The sequence below is a fragment of the Salvelinus namaycush genome, chromosome 11, assembly GCF_016432855.1.
Source record: "Salvelinus namaycush isolate Seneca chromosome 11, SaNama_1.0, whole genome shotgun sequence".
Lineage (NCBI taxonomy): Eukaryota > Metazoa > Chordata > Actinopteri > Salmoniformes > Salmonidae > Salvelinus > Salvelinus namaycush.
The window spans coordinates 32,410,383-32,421,910 of record NC_052317.1 but is presented as its reverse complement, the minus strand read 5'-3'; positions in this window follow the sequence as shown (position 1 = coordinate 32,421,910).

The following is an 11,528-nucleotide window of genomic DNA, read 5'->3' as shown; positions in this document are numbered from 1 at the left end:
GGTTAAATATGTTTTGTTCTTCCACAATTGGGAATCTGCATGAAATTCTGGTTAATTTTAATGCACACTCTTTTTCAAAATCCATACACACCAATTATTTTCCTCCCTGGCATGGAGAGTTAGATAGATCTTGGCTTTAGCTGTCCTATGCTGCCCTCTGATGGTCTAAGCCTGTTATTCCTTCAGGAGTAGGATGAAGTTGCCCTTAGACTGATCTAAGATCAGTTTAGTATGTTTCCCACTTATGGTTAAGGTTAGGATGTACGGACTGTAAGCTGATCTTAGAACTGTGCCCAGGGGCTTGTCCTGCATGGACATCAGTACTGATTTTTGTTTATTTTATGGTCCTTTTTCTAATCCATCCCATACCTGGTAAATGTGATTGTTCAGCTTTTCTCTGGGTCTAAACTTACGTGAAGAGTTGGCCTGTTTGCTTACCTGTTTCTACTAAAGCCAACGTCGCCATTTCCTTGGCAAGGCAAATATATGTTGTTGGAAACAGTTGGCCACCTAGGCTAGTAAATAACTGTAGTGAATGGTTATTGTCTGTTGGCATACACACAGCTCTGCAGGCCAATTATACTATGTCTCTAAACACTATAACACTATCTATAACACTATCTCCGTTTAGTACTGTTACAGCTGCAAGGCTGCCTTTCATTGACTGGGAAGATCTCAATTGCTTTCTCCTCGTCTCCTACTCAAACCCATTGGATGAGAAATCCAGCCGGTCTGTCCCCTCTGACCTTTTCTTGAGATCTTCCTTTTGTCTGCTATACCCCTTTGCCTTCCTCTTCTGTCTCTCTCTTATTTTTGCTAACTCTTATATGGTCAAAAGATCAAAAAGGAAAACTTTCCATTGCCCACCCAAGTGCTTTGTTCTGTTTGTGTTGTGTTCTAACTTAGATTTGAAGCCATCTGCTCCTTCTGGCTTAACCCCGTGTGCCTGAGGGCTGAAGCCAAAGTAACAGTGTAGAGTGACCTCCTATTATTCACTTGCTACAGTCAGTTTGCATACAGTGTGTTAGTGGTGCTTGGATCAGCTGTTTTAACACCCGCAATTGCTAATAACCCATCCGCAACCGCCTGACTATGTCATAAAGTGAACGTCCGAGGCCCGACCCTAAACCGCAAATATAGAAAATGCACTATAGACTAGTCAAAGACTGCAGGAATCTTTTTTGGGACAGAGGGTGCGGGGATTTTTTTTGCCTTATTTAGACATGTTTCTGCTTATGATTTCTGACATTTTGGTAGGCTATTTGTTAGTCAACTTGTCTATAATTATATACATACAGCTTCTCTTCTGTCATATGTTGCCCTAGAAGACTAACTAAACCCTTGCTTTCTAGAATGTCATAAATCAATAGAATGAATGCTTCAATCTAGTTGACATCGATAAAGTTTCACAGAGCAAAAACGTTTAGGGATTGGGGAGAAAATGCAATAACAGAACATTTATATCTTTTACGGTTTTATGTGCAAGATTCCCAAATGACATCAGTTTGACTAGGAAATAGAAAGCTGTGAACGACCTAACATGTTTTTGATAAGGTTTCAGTTCGGCTTGGATGCAAATTTTGTGGTTTGAAATTGTAGCAGGCACATTCTCTCAAGATGCTGGAAAAAAAGAAATAGTTTCTCCAGTCCTGTTCCCAAGTCCACATTTTTTCTACATTTAGTGTATAATTTTACTGCAAGACATGCTTAATTCTGCAGGAGTTCATATTAAGTATGAGAGGTTATAGACCTGTATACAGTCAGTGTCCAGATTTCAGTTTCAATTTAACCCATCTAAACAGTAGTCTACAGTTCCCTTGACGTGTCATAGGTCTATTTGAAGGCCGTCTTTGTTGACTATTTTTTTTTAGTGCCTCACAATCATCACACGTATAAACTCTCAGCAATTTAATGGGTATTTACCAACGTTTTAGGAATCACTGTGCCTTCCTCCTACCCTTAGGTGATGCCGAAACGTTGGTAAATACCCATTAAATTGCTGGGAGTTTATACATGGAGTGTGCGATAGTTTATAGTTTATTCGCCGTTAGTCAGTTTTTTTAATTCCCAATCATCACATAACATAGCTGCCACTATCCTCTTTTACTGCTTCACCACATCTTTCCCAAACAGGACTTTTCTGGCCCTCCCTTCTCTTTATTTTCAACTCTCCTTTCGTAGCTTTTCTCTTATTGAAACTCCAACATTGTCCTTTTTGCCTCCATGGATTGACTTTTTTTCTGCCTGTTCCTAAAAGTGATTGGTGTGTAGGCTATTTGCCGCGCGTACAAGTAGGCCCTAAAGTTTAGGCTTATGCACTAATGCCAGATAGCCTAAGATAATGAAAGAAATACCTCAATGTAGCCTAAAGATAAAAATTGCACAAGAATGATACATTTATGGATTTTTTTAAGGTATTATTTTCTCTTTATTCAACCCACCCGCCTACAACCTGCCCTTCATCCACACAATATTTAATGGCCCTAAACCCATCCATTCAGAGGATATAACCGCAGGGACTGTGTGTTCGATCCAACCCGCTGCCAAAAGGGGATTTGAAAGAAGGGTCGTTTTTGTATTTACGTGTCACCCCATGGTGTGGGTGGGAGAGAGAGGAAATAGTACTGTATATGACCATGGATTTTATTAGTCTTTCTGGGTGTTTCAATTCCAGCTACGCCTTTTTACCCAGAGCCTCAGAACTGTGATGAGCCCTACCCACAGCCGATAACTGTCTATCCTCGTTATCTAGTTGCTACACTCCTTCACGGCACCCGTGGAATTGTATCCGGAACAGACGCATTTTTTTTATGTCGAAATAGGCACAGGACAGCTTTACCCTACCCCCACTCACTGGCTATCTGCCCCCATTCCGCTGCCCCCTCGCCTCCTACCCCTCTCACACCTGCCCCTGTTCTCCTCCCATTTTCATCCCTAAACCCCCTTCCGACATCTCTTAATCCACCCCCTCAAACACTGTCTCTCAAAGATCACTACATAACCCCCCCCATCTCCCTCTCCACTACTACCCTCAACTCCTTCCCTAGAACATGCAGCTCTACCAAAAAAAACTAATATCCTATGTGCATAAAGTAAACGCGTTCCTCCTAACTTAATGTTTACATGTCTCTTGGGCTATATTTGTTGTGTTAACATGGTTTGGGTTTTAGTGCCTCTGTAGGTGATTAATGTTTAGGTTCAGGTGTGGGTTACCACGTCCCATTAGCCTAAATAAAAGGAACTAGGCAGGCAGGGGGGAAAGGAGCTCCAGTTGTCTAAGTACCTTGTTTACCGGTGTCTATGAGTAATGTAACAAAGGGCTCAGATCAAGCATGTCCGTTTTTGCGGACTGGTGTCGTTGTCTTCAACTATTCTAATGCCGTTGGTGACAATCTATTTATGTTTTTCACACTACATTCGAAGATGGGTATTTCTACCAAATCCCACAGGAGTATCATATTATTTTGATATTACGAGTATTATCTTACTTAATAATAGCTTTATTTTAATATACAGAATCATTTTGTGAAGTGTCCATTGTAAATTGCTCGTTGCCTGCATGTGTCTATAGGTTATGCGTCTTGCTTCAGCGATGATGCCTTATTTTGAGGCTCCGTGTTTTTGGTAATTTACGCTGTCCGTGGATCGAGGTTTGAACCAAGGCAGGATTATCTTTATGTGGATTCTCTTTTATCTTTGTATTGTCATGTATTGTATATTTTTGCGACGATGTAAATGAGGAATGTTGTCTGATCGCTTCTTAAATAAATATGAAGGAAAGTGAAGTGGCCCTCCGTCTGCTGGATGTGTCTTCAGGGGGGATGTGAATGATACCTTCATTTACATATAAATTACAATTTCCAGAAAAGTCTCTCGCATATTCATTCTTTCATTGTAGTTGTCTATTGCACACCCATTTTCATTTACATGCTCCTGTAGGTAGCTAAAATTAATAGGACAATCTAATCAGTGGTTTCAAAAACAAGTCAGTTGTCAAAAATACATTGATCTGTCAGGCTTTGAAATACATTTCCAAGCAGGTGTGTTAGAATATTCAAGCAATAGATGTCACAACCAATCACTCACCCTACTGAAGAAGCCTAACTGAATCAATCAACGCGAACTGCACAATAAACCACATGACATCTCCTATACTGACTGACACGTCCATCATAAGGACTTGCACAACAGCCAGTTTTTGGCGGATATCCATGGCAATATCTCATAAAAGGAAGGCGTGCCCTTTTCGGTTTGCCCAGCCAGTCAGCTATACTCATGGCTGCTACACGTAAGAAACAGCTCTAGGGGCCGGAGGGAACCAGGGCGCAGCTCCCGCCCTGCTACTACGAAGGATACTTGGAAAAACGGGACTGAAAGAAAAGGTTGGTGCATTGCATTGCATGCTGTGTTGAAGTGTCGCCCATTAGTGAGGTCGGCACTGATGTTGGGAGATTAGGCCTGGCTAGCAGTTGGTGTTCCAATTCATCCCAAAGGTGTTCAATGGGGTTGAGGTCAGGGCTCTGTACGGGCCAATCAAGTTCTTCCACACCAATCTCGACAAACCATTCTTTATGGACCTCGCTTTGTGCACGGGGACATTGTCATGCTGAAACAGGAAAGGGCATTCCTCAAACTGTTGCCACAAAGTTGGAAGCACAGAATCATCTAGAATGCCATTGTATGCTGTAACATTAACATTTCCCTTCACTGGAACTAAGGAGCCCAAACCATGACAAACAGCCCCAGACTATTATTCCTTCTCCACCAAACTTTACAGTCGGCACTATGCATTGTGGCAGGTAGCGTTCTCCTGGCATACACCAAACCCAGATTCGTCTGTCGGACTGCCAGATGGTGAAGCATGATTCATCACTCCAGAGAAAGCATTTCCAGAGTCCAATGGCGGCAAGCTTTACACCACTCCAGCCGACACTTAGCATTGCGCATGGTGATCTTAGGCTTGTGTGCGGCTGCTCGGCCATGGAAACCCATTTCTTGATGCTACTGACAAAGAGTTCTTGTGCTGAAGTTGCTTCCAGAGGCAGTTTGGAAAGCCGTACTGAGTGTTGCAACTGAGGATGCTTCAGCACTCGGTTGTCCCGTTCACAATAACAGCACTTACAGTTAACCGGGGCAGCCTAGCGGGGCAGAAATTCAATGAACTGACTTCTCGGAAAGGTGGCATCCTATGAAGGTGCCACGTTGAAAGTTACTGAGCTCTTCAGTAAGGCCATTCTACTGCCAATGTTTGTCTATGGAAATTACATGACTGTGCTCAATTTTATACACCTGTCAGCAACTGGTGTGGCTGAAATAGCCAAATCCACTAATTTGAAAGGGTGTCCACATACTGTGGTGTACTTCACTTGCTTCTTGCTCAGAAGTGATTTTTATTAAAGAAGACTGAACTGGAGTCTGAATTAATTAAGCGCCTAAGCATACCACTATTAGCCTAGGGTTGGACCAATGACTGTACGGTTGGACACTGAACTAGATTGGATAACACTGCAGAAATGGCCCAGTGATTTATAGCCGAGTCAAGGCAGGATCTGTCATTATGTCAATAACAACAAAGAATGTACAGGCAGGCCTATTCTATAGACCAGGGATGGGCAACTTTGATGGGGGTGGGGGCCACAAAAAATGTTAACTCATCAGGAGGGGCGCATTTGCTCGCCGGTCTGTGCTCGACACGTCACATTTTTTTATTTTAGAGTTTATTTCGTACAATTAAAAAAAATTGCCATGGGGCTGTAGAAAATGCTGCTGTTTTTAAAGCAAGTTTGCTGCAATTCAACACATTTTGCCATGGGGCGGCGAGAAGATTTAGCAATTTTATAACTAATTTCCTGCAATTATACTCATTTTGCTATGGGTCGGAGAGGTTAATGAGCTGTTTTACAGCTAATTTCCTTCAATTGTACACATTTTGCCTTAGGGTGTAGAGAAATGTTAGCAGTTTTGAATATATCTGAGTGAGACTGACTAACAAGATCAATGGGGTTCCCCAGGCTGGTAATTAACCATGATTACTAACTTAGTCTAGCGGCCAGATAACTTACCAATCGAAAAAAAAAAGACAGCTGTCAATGTTCAGCTCACAATTCTGACTGAATGTCACAAGCATTCCTAACCTTTGAACTGTCATTGAAAAGGCAATGAAAATGTGCCTGTAAGAGGAGGATCTGTCACTTCTTGTTGCCTACGCTTGAATATAACTCCCTTTTGGCATTGGCATTTTTAGTCTATTCATCCTTTTTTCCTAGAATCCAAGAGCCGTTTCCTTTACACAGTAGCAAGTCTAAATGACCTTACTAGTGAATTGATTGTAGAAATGCTTTTAACATAGCCATCTCTATCTCTGAGAGATGGTGCCACTGTGCTATGGTGTTTTGGAGATGAGCGAAGCATGGTGTTGTCAGTGGCTGCATTTTAATAACACTGCCTGGCCACAGCTTGGAGGGAGGTAATGCCGGATGTTTGGGACTGGGGTTCAGGTGCACTTTATTGAATGGAGGATCACATGCCCACGGATTGACAACAGCTGTGGTGCAGAATCATCCCCTGGGATCATTATAGAGCCCCAGATTGGAGGTGTCATAATACCCATAAAACCTAGCGGTCAAACAGGGAATGGTTCAAATCGTTTTTCCGCCATTCATTTTTCCAATAGGGGATTAAAGAAACACTTAAAATACGGGCTGTGTTTTGTGTAGGCTTACCCTGGCGTGACGTTTTGATAACGATGTAAATATCTCGCGGACAAGATGGCTTTCATTAATATGTTCAGCTCTATTTACTCTCAGATATGAAAATGCTAATTAGCATCAAAGAAGACATCGTTCAAGACTATAAATCCCTGCAAGCTCCTGCATGTCATCTCTAGCTGGCTCCTTTGCTAACAGTTACATTTAAGAAATGTAGCCTATTTATTAATTACTACATTTAGCTAACATTAGGTAGTTAATCCAGAGATTCTTACCTTTGCCTTGATTCGACATTCTCGTCCAGAAAATCATGGCGTTTGTAGTTCTTTATGATAGCCACATTAGCAGCCAATTAGCATTTCATTTGTTGGGGGTAAATACATGCGAATACATTGATAAGTCACCTTGTCCGAGAGAGATTTACACGGTTATCAAAACGTCACACCAGGATAAGCTTACACGAAGACCGCTCTTATTTGAAGTGTTTCTAAAATCCCCTATGGAGGAAAAATGAATGGTGGAAAAACAAGGTTTTATGGGTGAGAGAGACTGAGTATGAGGTAACAATGTACGATAATGTTAAAAGATTTTCCAGTGAAAATACTGGTATGCAGCTCCAATATGTCTCTGATTTCCTCTGAATCTCTCTGCGTATCTCTGTCTGTGTGTGCGTACAGATCTCTCAGCGGCTGTGGACCTGTCTGTGTGGGAACACTATTCTTCTTCAATAATGCCAAGGACACTCACGTAACTGTTACACACTAAGTCTGATATGTCATTGCGTTTGTATGGTTGCTATATGTTGCAGTATGTGGAGAAGATGGACCTCAGTGGCTTTGTCTCACTGAAAGACGACTGCAGCCGAGACAGAAACCTGGAAGCAGCTAGAATCATCCTACGCATGACAGATGGAGAGAACTCACAGTAAGAAAACACGGGCACGCACAAACAGTGCCTTCAGAAAGTATTCAGACCCCTTGACTTTTTCCACATTTTGTTACGTTACAGCCTTATTCTAAAATGTATTAAATAGTTTTTTTTCCCTCATCAATCAAAACACAATACCCCACAATCACCCCCCCCCCAAAAAGGTAAATCACATTTACATAAGTACTTAGACCCTTTACTCACTACTTTGTTGAAGCACCTTTGGCAGCAACTACAGCCTTCTTGGGTATGACGCTACAAGCTTGGCACACCTGTATTTGTGGAGTTTCTCCCATTTTTCTCTGAAGATCCTATCAAACTCTGTCAGGTTGGATGGGGAGCGTTGCTGCACAGCTATTTTCAGTTCTCTCCAGAAATGTTAGATCGGGTTCAAGTCCGGGCTCTGGCTGGGCAACTTAAGGACTTTCAGAGACTTGTCACGAAGCCACTCCTGCATTGTCTTGGCTGTGTGCTTAAGGTTGTTGTCCTGTTAGAAGGTGAACCTTTGCCCCAGTCTGAGGTCCTGAGTGCTCTGGAGCAGGTTTTCATCAAGGATCTCTCTATACTTTGCTCCGTTCATCTTTGCTTCGATCCTGGCTAATCTCACAGTCCCTGCTGCTGAAAAACATCCCCACAGCATGATGCTGCCACCACCATGCTTCACCGTAGGGATGGTGCCAGGTTTCCTCCAGACGTGACGCTTGGCATTCAGGTCAAATAATTCAATCTTGCTTTCATCAGACCAGAGAATCTTGTTTCTTATGTTCTGAGAGTCCTTCAGGTGCATTTTGGCAAACTCCAAGTGGGCTGTCATGTGCCTTTTACTGAGGAGTGGCTTCCGTCTGGCCACTCCACCATAAAGGCCTGATTGGTGGAGTGCTGCAGAGATGGTTGTCCTTCTGGAAGGATCTCCAATCTCAACAGAGGAACTCTAGAGCTCTGTCAGAGTGACCATCGGGTTCTTGGTCACCTCCCTGACCAAGGCCCTTCTTCCCCGATTGTTCAGTTTGGCTGGGTGGCCAGCTCTAGGAAGAGTCTTGGTGGTTCCAAACTTCTTCCATTTAAGAATGATGGAGGGCACTGTGTTCTAGGGGACCTTCAATGCTGCAGAAATGTTTTGGTACTCTTCCCCAGATCTGTTCTTTGACACAATTCTGCCTCAAGGCTCTACAGACAATTCCTTCGATCTCATGGCTTGGTTTTTGCTCTGACATGCACTGTCAACTGTGGGATCTTATATAGACAAGTGTGTGCCTTTCCAAATCATGTCCAATTAATTTAATTTACCACAGGTGGACTCCAACCACGTTGTAGAAACATCTCAAGGATGATCATTGGAAACAGGATGCACCTGAGCTCAATTTTGAGTTTCATAGCAAAGGGTCTGAAAACTTATGTAAATAAGGTATTTCTGCTTTTTATTTTGTATAAGTTAGCAAACATTTCTACAACTGTTTTCACTTTGTCATTATGGGGTATTGTGTGTAGATTGCTGAGGATTTAAAAAAATGTAATACATTTTGGAATAAGGCTGTAACGTAACATTTGGAAAAAGTCAAGGGATCTGAATACTTTCCGTAGGCACTGTCCAGACGTCCAGACGTAACCTCTCCTCTGTTCTCCTCTTATCCAGGTTACCAATCTGGAGGCTCGAGAGCTGTGAAAAGGTTTCATCTACTCTGTCATAGATGTAAGTCAGACACCCTACATCACAGTATAACCCTGTCTGATTGGCAGTTGCTCCCTGACCTCACAGTAACCCTCTGCGTGATTGGTTATTGTAGCTGAGTGTGCCCAGCTGTCTGACGTTGCTGCCGGGGCAGGTCCAGATGCTGAGAGAGGTGGTGGACAGAGAGCGGAACAGACGCAGAGTAACATGTGCCCCCCACCATGAGAAAACACGAGGGTCTCTGAACCTTCAGTAGACCTATAAACAGCAGGAAAATAGTCTAAAACAGTCAATTGAAAGCCTTGCGACTTACATTTTACATTTACATTTAAGTCATTTAGCAGACGCTCTTATCCAGAGCGACTTACAAATTGGTGCATTCACCTTATGATATCCAGTGGAACAACCACTTTACAATAGTGCATCTAACTCTTTTAAGGGGGGGGGGGGGGTTAGAAGGATTACTTTATCCTATCCTAGGTATTCCTTAAAGAGGTGGGGTTTCAGGTGTCTCCGGAAGGTGGTGATTGACTCCGCTGACCTGGCGTCGTGAGGGAGTTTGTTCCACCATTGGGGTGCCAGAGCAGCGAACAGTTTTGACTGGGCTGAGCGGGAACTGTACTTCCTCAGAGGTAGGGAGGCGAGCAGGCCAGAGGTGGATGAACGCAGTGCCCTTGTTTGGGTGTAGGGCCTGATCAGAGCCTGAAGGTACGGAGGTGCCGTTCCCCTCACAGCTCCGTAGGCAAGCACCATGGTCTTGTAGCGGATGCGAGCTTCAACTGGAAGCCAGTGGAGAGAGCGGAGGAGCGGGGTGACGTGAGAGAACTTGGGAAGGTTGAACACCAGACGGGCTGCGGCGTTCTGGATGAGTTGTAGGGGTTTAATGGCACAGGCAGGGAGCCCAGCCAACAGCGAGTTGCAGTAATCCAGACGGGAGATGACAAGTGCCTGGATTAGGACCTGCGCCGCTTCCTGTGTGAGGCAGGGTCGTACTCTGCGAATGTTGTAGAGCATGAACCTACAGGAACGGGTCACCGCCTTGATGTTAGTTGAGAACGACAGGGTGTTGTCCAGGATCACGCCAAGGTTCTTAGCACTCTGGGAGGAGGACACAATGGAGTTGTCAACCGTGATGGCGAGATCATGGAACGGGCAGTCCTTCCCCGGGAGGAAGAGCAGCTCCGTCTTGCCGAGGTTCAGCTTGAGGTGGTGATCCGTCATCCACACTGATATGTCTGCCAGACATGCAGAGATGCGATTCGCCACCTGGTTATCAGAAGGGGGAAAGGAGAAGATTAATTGTGTGTCGTCTGCATAGCAATGATAGGAGAGACCATGTGAGGATATGACAGAGCCAAGTGACTTGGTGTATAGCGAGAATAGGAGAGGGCCTAGAACAGAGCCCTGGGGGACACCAGTGGTGAGAGCACGTGGTGCGGAGACAGATTCTCGCCACGCCACCTGGTAGGAGCGACCTGTCAGGTAGGACGCAATCCAAGCGTGGGCCGCGCCGGAGATGCCCAACTCGGAGAGGGTGGAGAGGAGGATCTGATGGTTCACAGTATCAAAGGCAGCCGATAGGTCTAGAAGGATGAGAGCAGAGGAGAGAGAGTTAGCTTTAGCAGTGCGGAGCGCCTCCGTGACACAGAGAAGAGCAGTCTCAGTTGAATGACTAGTCTTGAAACCTGACTGATTTGGATCAAGAAGGTCATTCTGAGAGAGATAGCAGGAGAGCTGGCCAAGGACGGCACGTTCAAGAGTTTTGGAGAGAAAAGGAAGAAGGGATACTGGTCTGTAGTTGTTGACATCGGAGGGATCGAGTGTAGGTTTTTTCAGAAGGGGTGCAACTCTCGCTCTCTTGAAGACGGAAGGGACGTAGCCAGCGGTCAGGGATGAGTTGATGAGCGAGGTGAGGTAAGGGAGAAGGTCTCCGGAAATGGTCTGGAGAAGAGAGGAGGGGATAGGGTCAAGCGGGCAGGTTGTTGGGCGGCCGGCCGTCACAAGACGCGAGATTTCATCTGGAGAGAGAGGGGAGAAAGAGGTCAAAGCACAGGGTAGGGCAGTGTGAGCAGAACCAGCGGTGTCGTTTGACTTAGCAAACGAGGATCAGATGTCGTCGACCTTCTTTTCAAAATGGTTGACAAAGTCATCCGCAGAGAGGGAGGAGGGGGGGAGGGGGAGGAGGATTCAGGAGGGAGGAGAAGGTGGCAAAGAGCTTCCTAGGG